This window comes from Bos grunniens, chromosome 19, assembly GCF_055505025.1.
Source record: "Bos grunniens cultivar Pamir isolate PY7600 chromosome 19, Bosgru_T2T1.0, whole genome shotgun sequence".
NCBI lineage: Eukaryota > Metazoa > Chordata > Mammalia > Artiodactyla > Bovidae > Bos > Bos grunniens.
Genome location: NC_141183.1, coordinates 32,617,428 through 32,627,525, shown reverse-complemented (window position 1 = coordinate 32,627,525; position 10,098 = coordinate 32,617,428). Strand labels below are relative to the sequence as shown.

The following is a 10,098-nucleotide window of genomic DNA, read 5'->3' as shown; positions in this document are numbered from 1 at the left end:
TAAAAAAAATAGCTGTCTATTTTTATGTAACTTGAGAATTAGTGAAGTATCTAGTAAGAGGAAAAAAATCAGTTCAGAGGAGAAGTCAAAGAACATTATGTGTAAGTAAGCAATCAGAAATACTAACGTTTTCTAATAGATACAAAACTGGTCATTATCCACAGGGCAATTAATCAAGTGCATCACTTTTTAAAATTTTTTGTAAGATTTTTTTTTTGAGGATCATTTTTAAGGTCTTTATTGAATTTATTACAATTTTGCTTCAGCTTTATGCTTGGTTTTCTGGCCAAGAGGAATGTGGGATCTTAGTTCCCCCACCAGGGATCAAACTAGTACCTCCTGAACTGGAAAGTCTTAACCACTGGACCACCAAGGAAATCCCGATCAAGTGTATCTTTAGCAGGCAAAATTAATGTGTATTTCTAAGTTCAAGAATCCTCCACATTACTCTCCTCAGCTTACAGAGTGGTAACATAGCTCAGAGATCTTTGTAGAATCCAGTCACCCGGAAGGCTGTGTGCACATTCAGTTGTGTCTGACTCTTTGTTACCCCGTGGACTATAGCCCACCAGGCTCCTCTGTCCATGGGATTCTCCAGGCAAGAATACTGGAGTGAGTTGCCATTTCCTTCTCCAGGAGATCTTCCTGACCCAGAGATGAAAGCCATATCTCCTGCATTGGCAGGTGGATTCTTTACCACTGAGCCATCTGGGAAACTCCTGGAAGGGTGTACTTAGTATTTAATGGAAAAGACATTTATGAAACTTTTTTGCTCATTTCCAAGCCTTCTAACATTTTTTCCTGATGGCTAAATATCTGTGCTGAGTCAAAATGTGAGTTTCAGGCAGGAATTGAGCAGCTGGGTAATTCCTGATGCCTGAAGATGTGCTGGGAAAAAAAAAAAAAAAAAAAGCATTGGTTTTAATTAAAGGGATCAGATGACTGGCGGAGAGGAGGAAGTGGGTTAAATGAAAGGGCTTCTGCCATCACGTGTGTGTGAGGAAACTCCAGGCTGATGATACCTGGGGAATAGTATGAGGAGCGTTTGGGGAATAACAGAGGGGTTAGAGCGTCGCAGTCCTTGGTCTGGGGCCAAGTAAGATGTCAGTTTTGGTAGGGGAGCGCCAGAAATCCTGTTCTTTCATAGAGCGAGCTGTTTGGGCTGTGTCTTGACGTAAATCTGTGGAGGAAGAAAAAAGAAAACCCTCTACAGAGATGGTTGGGTGTTTGGTTCCTAAATCAGAGTCTGATTTGGGTCCGATTTCCCTGAGTTTTCATCTTTTGACAGGGGAACCCCTACTGCTGTCGCCCTCTTGGCCTCTCGAGGTGTCTAGAGCATCACTCCCCCATTTCCACCTTTTAAGTCATGGGTCAGAGTTTCTCGGAGCAGAGACACACCTCTGATCTCATGACCAGCTAAGTCACAGCCTGCAGAAAACGTCTTTGCTCTAAATCTCTCCTGCCTACTCATATAGTCATAAAACATTTTCCCCTGTAGCTTTTAATCTGGGAATTTCAGATCTGCACACAGAGTTCCTGTGTGCCCCTCATGCAGTGTTTGGCATTACTATGGCAAATCGGTCCAAATTCAGAAGCATTACTATTCACTAAACTCCAGACTTCCTTTTGATTTCAACTCTGTTTTCTATTCAAGTTCTTGCTATCTAGGAGCCCATGCAGGGTACCATGTTGCATTCAGCTGGCAGGTTCCTGTGCTCTGTGATCACTTTGGTCTGTCGTTCCTAGTGCTCAACAACCTTGTCGGTTCCTGGACAGTGCAGGCTGAGTATCCTATACAGTTTCTCCCAATCAGGGTTTGTCTGGTCTTCTCATGATTTGAGTGGGCTTACGGGTTTTCCTGCGCCCTGCTCGTGGGCACATCATGTGAAGGGCACACAGCATAGCTGGTGGTGTGAAATTTCGTCTCTTGTTTGAGGTGTGTTTGCCGGTGACTCAGCTGCACAGTTGCTGTTTTTTCCTTTTCACTTCTCTTCTTTGTAATTAAATCACTAAGTGAGTTCTCACTTCTTTCTCCATTCTCTGGTGTGGATTAGACAATTCTTTTTTTTTTCTGTGAAAGTTCTAAAATATCCACTTATAACACTTTCTGGGCTTAGTCTTTTTGGAGATAAATTTTAAAGACTTTCAATCAAGATGTCCTTGGTTCTGAGTCTATTGAGGTCTCCTACATTTTCTAATGTCAGATTTTTTTTTGCGATTAAAGTAAAACGAGCCATTGCATTGTGATCTTAAACTTCACTGGATACTGTTTTGTCTAGCATCCTCTCCTTTTGTACACTTGATACCTTTCCTTCTGACTAATACAGACGTGCATTTTCTTTCCTTGAGTCGGCATGCTATTTATGTTGCTTAATTTACAAAGGAAATCCTTGGTAGGGCACTTTGGATTTGTGACTCCTAACACGGGAAAGCCCAGGAATGAGAATTCGTAAAATTTGTTTCTTGAAATAGCGAGCCAGAGACTCCAGCGGAGCGCAGGGAGAGCGCCTTGCTGGGCCGTCAGGGGAGGGCTGAGATGACGGTGAGCCACGAGCGAGTGCCCAAGACTGTTTGTCCTCGCTTCTCTTAGCCCTCTTCTGGGCAGGGATTCTAGCTGGGGGAGGAGAAAGGAGCACAGCGCTCTGGGGAGAGAGCAGAAGATGCTTCCTACCCCTCCCTGTGTTTCCCCCTAACCATCACATGGGGCCTGGTCATGCCATCTACGAGAGGCCTCTTGCCAGCTTGAGAACCAGCGCCCTTCTGCCCGACCACCCTGCTGGGAGTGGGGATTTGGGGATATTTGGGGCAGGAGAAATCACAGACTGTACGTGTAAGGCGAGCGCAGAGGAAAAGAGAGCAAGCTGGGCAGTCAGGCAGAGAAAGATTTATTATAGGAAGAAAGAAAGAAAGTGACTGGCTGTGGAGAAAAACCAGTGCCCTCCCTTTACAACCAACCCTTCTTATAGCCTATTGATGGGAAATTGTGCCCCGAAAGGTGGGGGCCTTAGTTTATCTTTACCCCATAGCTGGGGTCTTGTGGTCACGTAGTCGACGGGGTCTCATGGTCAGGTGGTCACGTAGTCTTGAGAAATTGGCACCAGCAAGGAAAAACAGGATATTGTCTTAAGGAAAAACAGGATGCCCACCAGGGCAGTGTGGCCACTGTAACTTCATCCCTTGTTTGTCAGGTCACCACAATGGGTCCTATTTTAACTATACCCCTGTGAGCCCCTTGTGAACCCTAACAGTACAGTCTGCGTGGGACCTCAGCTCAAAGCTGGTTCACTGTCTCCTCGTTTCAAGGCTGTAAAAATGGAGGTGAAGCTGGCAAGACAAATTTCAGAAGCATAGAGACAATCAGCGATGACACCAGGGCTCTGAGTTCACATTTCTTTCCTTTCCCCTCCCCTCTCCCCGACTGACTTTGGACCAGGCAGACCTAGAGGCCATTCAGATAGTCAGTTTAGCTGTGCTAATTCTGGGCAGGCGGGGGTCGGAGGGGAGTGCATAGCCAGGGGTGTCTGCACTCTTCATGGTGGGTATGTGGTCACCGTGGGACCTGTCCTGGTCAGACTGTCATCAGGAGGGTGGCCTGAGACTCCCCCTTTGGATCTGCACTTTGCAAATCCCCCTTGGAAAACAAAAGCATATTCGGAGGTGCTGCTGTATCTCTCCGATCTACTTCTCAAGTAATCCTGAACTTCTAGCTTGAGGCTGAGGCCGGGCTCCTTGCCAGTTTGTATACACGCTGTCCATCCACAGGGGAGACACCAGAACTCGGGCTGCGTGGAGATTCCCTCTTTCGGCTGCTTGCTCAGGCTGTGTATCTTGAAGCGGGATCCACATTCCTGGCAGGTCAGCAGGGAGTCGTGTTTGACGTTGGTGGAAAAGGGCCGTTCTCGGATCCAGGACCTCTCTGCTTATATCTGTCTGCACTCCTGGGGAACAGGCTCTGACGGGGCAGAAGCCAAGTGTTGGAGGGTGTGTTTGGCTCCATCTCAGAGGATGATGGAGTCCAGTAGGCTGATGCCCAGCTCGGAAAGTTCCCTTCCCTCTATTTGTGCAGAACACATCCAGAGCTGCCTATGGGTCAGTGGTCTGTGTGGTACCCATCCGAAGTCACTGTTCATAAGAAGGCTTCCTGTGGGAAATGCACAAACAGCTGGCCTGGGATGACAAGAGTTCAGCACAAGGAAGATCGTCTGTTCCCTTCCCGACCTCTAGGACCTGGAGCTTGTTGATTTGTTCTTACCACATTCCAGCTGTCTGTGAAGTCACGTGGTAGTGTAACAGATCTCAGACCAAGTTCTGGGCTCCTGGCATGAAGCCCAAACCAGATCTGGCTTTTCCTTTCAGCACCGGTGGCTTTGATTCCTGATGGCCCATGTGGGGTCATCTTAAATGTCTGTTCATGAGGCAGGTAAACTGATTGCCTCTGGGGAAGCATTCGGTCAATACAGATGCACACCTGGAGGAAATCTACAAAGGTTAAAAAGACACACTCTTGTGAATGTGTGCTCTGTAAAATCTATTCCCAGTGATCCTTTAGCTTTCTTAAGTGATGTTCCCACATCCTTTTCTAGCTCTGGCTGACATGAGCTGACTGACGGGATTCATTGCTGGGGCCCTGGGTGAGCAAGTTGTGGGCAGAGGCTACACTGCATAAAATTAGTCCCAGTCCTCTAGTGACATGTGTGCAGACTCTAATGGGGTAAGGGAAGCACAGGGGACTTAAGCCAACGCTCCCCCCGACACATCTTTGGTGTGTCAGACAAGCTGTACCAATCAAATGGGCTCTAAATACCACCCTCCTCCTATGCCCAGCAGCTCCATGTACCAGATCAGATCATGTGACTTCTGTGGCTTCCAAAAGACATGAGCAAGACGGTGGGGCAGGGCAGGTACAGACCACAGAAAATGTCAGAGAAGTGAGTGTTTTTCTTAGGCTTAGAGTCAGCTGAGCTCTGAGGATGTTTCCATACCAGAGGACCTTATCCATGGCTGACTTATTCAACCAATATGTAAACAGAAAGAAAAAAATGTCAAGGTCATAAAAGTTCTTTTTTCCCCTGACTCTGATAAGCTCTTATCTATAGGCATATATTTTTGTGCTTCTCATTAAGTGTAAGTTCAAATCTTCAGAGACACATTTTCACGCTGCTATCTTCAAGTCCTTTATCTCTTTATGAGTTTGCAGATAAAAGACCCAAGCATGTGTAAAATCTTCCAAACTGAGGTGAACTAGATCCGTACTCTCTATTCAGAATTCTGTCACATCTGTCATTCTAATTTAAAAATGCAGCTATGAGAGAGACCTCAGAGAAGAGTATTAAAGGTAGCCTTTTCTTTTTTTTGTCATTTATTTTGACTTAACTTTGGCTTAAGGTGTGTGTGTGTGTGTGTGTGTTGTGGTTTCTGCCATAATCAGCATGGATCAGCCATAGGCATACACATGTCCCCTTATTCTTCAGTCTCCCTCTCACCCCTCCAGGTTGTCCCAGAGCACCGGCTTTGAGTTCCCTGCATCATAACAACAGACTCCGACTGGCTTTTTGTTTTACTTATGTTTTTTTTAAAAAAAAGTTAATAATTTAGAATTTTTAGAAAGAATAAAATTTAAAAAGATAGCCACCCATGAATTTCCCGTCCAGATTTGAATACTTTTTAACAATACTAGAGTATGTGTGTGTACATATAGACACACACATATACCAATGAAATTTATAAAATGGGATCACTTAAAATAGTCTCTTTAAAGTCATATTTTTACATACTTTATTGTAAACTTTTTCTTTTTTTCCTACCGTGAGATTGTAATGGGTAAATATCATTCCATCCTACAGATAAACCGTAGCTTATTTAGTGAGTGCCCTCCTGTTGGAGACCTAGGTTGTTCCTATGCTGGGCTGTCACTGGGAATCCTGCGGACCCATAATGACAGTCACTGTGCTGTTTGCATGTTATCCTAGTTATTTCCTTAAGATAAATTCCTGGAAGTAGGGTCAATGGACAAAAATGTATGTAAAAATCCTAATACCCATAACTGTGTTGCCTGCAAGGGGTATAGATTTATCTTCCCACAACCAGTCTGTTGCGGGGAAGGGGGGGGCTACTTTCTGTTTCTACTTGATGATAACTGGTAAATTAAGGTTTTGCTAATTTTTCTAAATAATACTAGATCATTGTTTTTATTTATTGGGCTGCACCCAGTCTTAGTTACAGCATGTGGGATCTTTTCTAGTTGTGGCTTGTGAGATCTAATTCCCTGACCAGGGGTAGAGCCTGGGCCCCCTGCACTGGGAGCATGGAGTCTTAGCCACTGGACCACCAGGGGAAGTCCCTGTAAGTTGGAGGTGAGGGGCCATGAAGGAGAAACAGGAGGTGAGCCCCGTGACTGCCCTGAGGAGTGCCTGCAGGTGTAGGTGCAGCCCAGGGTGGGGAGCCAGGGGCTGGGGAGTCAGAGAGGGGAAGGGAGGGACACCCTGGGTGCGTATCACAGGAGAGGACAGAACCGCACAGAGAGAAGGTTCCAGTGGGTCCGCTTGGCTCTCGAGTCGGGGCTGAACATTTCTCACGTGTGAAGAAATGTCCCTCCCCGAAGCTGAAGAAGGAACCCCCTCTAAGGATTAAGGACATGGTCAGTGCCTATGTTGGGGAGATCCTGGGTGGAGATGTTAAGGGAGGAACAGCAAAACCAGGGCCTGGAGAGGAAGTGTGTTGTCCTGGGGGTGCTTTCAAAGGTTGATTTTTTTTTTTTTTAATTGGAATATAGCATATCCAGAGAAGTGTGGGCAAATCATAGTGGGTTTACTGAATTTTCACTCACGCACTCGGGTAAACCAGACCAAGAAATGGCTCTCTGAAGCTCTTTTGTTGTTTTTGTGGCCCCCAGTCATTAACGCACCCACCCCCCGCCCCGCCCCACCCCCCGCTGACCCCTCGTCCCCTCACCTAGACACTTCCAGTTTTCTCTGCAGGCGGCTGCTGCCGCTTCTCAGGTCAGCTCTGAGTGGCAGTTACGAGCTCCGGGTGGCTGGCAGAGACCCAGAGGCTGACGTTCTCGGGGTGCCCCTGGAATTCTTCGGAACACCCTGTGGGGCCTCCCCACTGCCCGATTCCCTGACATGGGCATCCTGGCTCCGGCCCGCTGTCCGTTCTCCGTCAGCCCCGTTAGCAAGGCCCGCCCGGCTGGCAGGCAGCCCTCTTGGTGGGGTACCGGAAAGATGGCTCGAGCCCAGCTGCATTCCAGTGTCCGCTGGGCCCATGGGAAACTCTTGGGTCCTGGTCAGGCCCACGGCAGCCAATCCCCTCTTGCTTGAGCCCCTGTTCTCTCTTCTCCCATTCACATAGACACAAGTTTGTTAAGGATAGAGATCTCCCACTGGAGAAGGAGGACCAGTCTGCTTCCCGTGAGAGTTTATCAGGGTCCTCTCCCCTCACTGGACTCTGGAGACGAGACAGGAAAAGTGACTTGTTCAGCACAAGGCTGGTGGCAGCGCATAGCTACAGCTCTGCTCTCTTCTTGTCTGAAGAGAGTGTGGTATGGGGTGTCTGGGGAGCACAGCCAGAGTTTTAAAGGTATCTAGATTTGTTATAATCCCACGTGCTGAGACATGCAGACACAGACATGCCCATCCAGAAGTCAAGTGTTTATTAGCCTCTCAGCTCCCTAGAAACAGGAGGCTCAGAAGACAGGGCCACATGGGGGGCACCAGGGTCAGCCAGGGGAGGTCACGCAGAGGAGGAAGGGTGGGTGTGCAGCAGGCAAGAGCCTTTCCTGGGGTTTCTTCAGGAAGGAACAGGCAGGGCGGGCCAAACCAGCTTATGTGTTGCTGGTTTGTATGATTCCAGTAGATTGTGGGGTGCAGGGGCTGTCCCAGTTGTCTGGTACCCAGCCCTGGGTGATTAGGGCGGGTGGACAGTAATCCAGAGTGTGAGATGTAGAAGAAGCAGTTGCCAGTGTGGCCTCTGGGTTGGCTGGTTTGCATTTGAATGGTTTTCTCAGGGACCAGTGACTCCCCCATCTCTAGGAACTAAGTCCCTTCAGGGTCAGCAAGAGCCCACTGCTGTCAAAGTGTCAGAACACAGAGAATGAAGGACATGGTTCACACAGCAGAAATACTGGCTATTTCCTAGTAAGCTTTGTAGGAGGTTTCTGGTTATTTTCAGTGCTTCTTAGAATGTATGGTACTTCAGTCCTCATCGATCCCAGCTCTGGGTCCTGGCTGTCAATTCTGAGGCAACAGGAAATAACCTAACATCCTGGTACATCAAGTAGTTGTCGCTTATGATTATCTAACATCCCTCTTAGAAATGAATTGGAAATTAAAGCAGCATAGGCTGAAATGAACTCCACGTGTGATGGGGGCTCTACGTCTGCATTCCTTGGTCCCTAGCACCAAACCCTGAGTGCCTGATTGAGACAGAAAGGAGGATACGGAGGGACTTGTGCAAAAGGAAGGGCTTCTGAACGGGCACAGGCCTACACCAGGGTCCTCTGCATCCAGGAGTCAGATTCTAATGAGGGGACTCCCCGCCAGAGGCTGCGGGACTTTGACATCACAAGCCTGCCCCATGGAGGAGAAGGGGGTGGTTCCTGGTACTCTTGCTTCTAAAACAAGAGGTTGTGACTTCTGCCTTAACAAACAGGGCAAAAACAAAACCCGTTCACCACAGGGAGACAGGGGAGTGCGAAGAACACAGATGTGACTTCAGAAGGGCCATCTTTGAGTCTCTCTCTGATTATTTTGGTCATGGTTTCTATAGACTGCTGTGTTCTCAGCTGCAGAGGGCGACAATAGCCTTCATCAGATGGTGGCAACAAGTCACCGAAAATGCTACAAATATGACAAGCCCCTACATTATTGTATGGCATGAGGACAAGCTAGGTCCCGCCTTCTGTGCCACGTCTCCACGGCCCTGTACGTGGTGGGTCTCGGCCTCTGTGTGTCAAGGACCTCCTTATGAAGACGCTTGCCCAGGTGGCAGTGAAGCATAAAACCTTCACATGTCCTGGAGACGAGCCTGCATGCTCTAATCTAATACGTTTTTAGGCCCTGCATCCCCCAGTGGAGTTGAGTCTGTGATACAATCGTGGACACCTGTCCCCCTGACTCTCCTGTGAAGGACCTTGTATGTCTCTCAAGATGGACAGGAACTGACTCCAGAGGGCTCTCTGCCTGTGGGATGCATGCCAGACAGATCTTATCTGACCCACTGCCGCCCCGTGCTCAGCCCTCAGCGGCTCCAGGGTCCCTGCTGACAGTCTTCCAACGTGTCTAGCTGATGTGCCAGAAGCTATTGAAAACCCTCAGCCTGCACCGTGCCAGCAGCGCCCTTTCAAGTCCTGAAACCCAGGCCTGTTCTGGGAGGACAAGGGCCTGAGATGCCTCTTTTCTCCTGCAGGAGACCTGGAGGTGGGGGTAACGGAACCCTCCTGGGTCCAGAGGAAGCCTTGGGCGTCCCTTTTCTCCCCTGCTCACAGATGGAGTGGTGTGTGTAGCAGATTTCTAGCTTCACCCTGAGCTGTGTGCTCTGCTGGAATGGGAGCCTTGATATGAGGGGCTGAGAGCCTCTGAGAACACTGATCCTGATGAGCAGAGGCTCAGACACTCACTCTGTTGTCTGAATAGATGCCCAGCTGTGGGGAGTGGGGGGTGGTTCTGAGCGCAGAGCATGGTCCTTGTATTAATCTCCCAGCCCCGCATCGTCATGGTCGGGATGTGATAAACCCCAGTGACTTAAAATCACAAGCACGTAAGCTTGCCTGCTCAGTTGTGTCCAACTGTTTGCAACCAAGGCACAGCATAAATGACATTGCTTTGCTGTCAGTGTGAAACGGAATAAGGAGGATGGTGAGGAGAGGTTGGTTTGGTGACCTTTGGCACCTGATAGCCTGTCCCTCACGTTTGTGTCCTGACACACCTGTTGTATTAATTCTCCTGGTTTTTTGGGTCAGGAGGTCAGGCAGGCAGGGCATGGTTGCGCTGCTCTGTGATCCAAGCAGACTGTGTCTATCCAGCACCCCATGGGCATTGACCCAACACTTCCCTGGTCCAGGGTGGCTTCTCCGCACACGTGGCACACTGCCAGGGAGGC

General features: G+C 48.5%; 1 long non-coding RNA gene across 1 annotated transcript; it reads right to left on the bottom strand.

Annotated features, from left to right (window-relative positions):
- Nucleotides 1–2,864: 2,864 nt before the first annotated feature.
- On the bottom strand, nucleotides 2,865–7,162 carry LOC147352007 (uncharacterized). The gene is made up of 2 exons (XR_015147871.1): nucleotides 6,952–7,162; nucleotides 2,865–4,479 (listed from the first exon to the last, which is right to left on the bottom strand). It is a non-coding gene; the product is annotated as an uncharacterized LOC147352007 (long non-coding RNA).
- Between the last annotated feature and the right edge of the window lie 2,936 nt (nucleotides 7,163–10,098).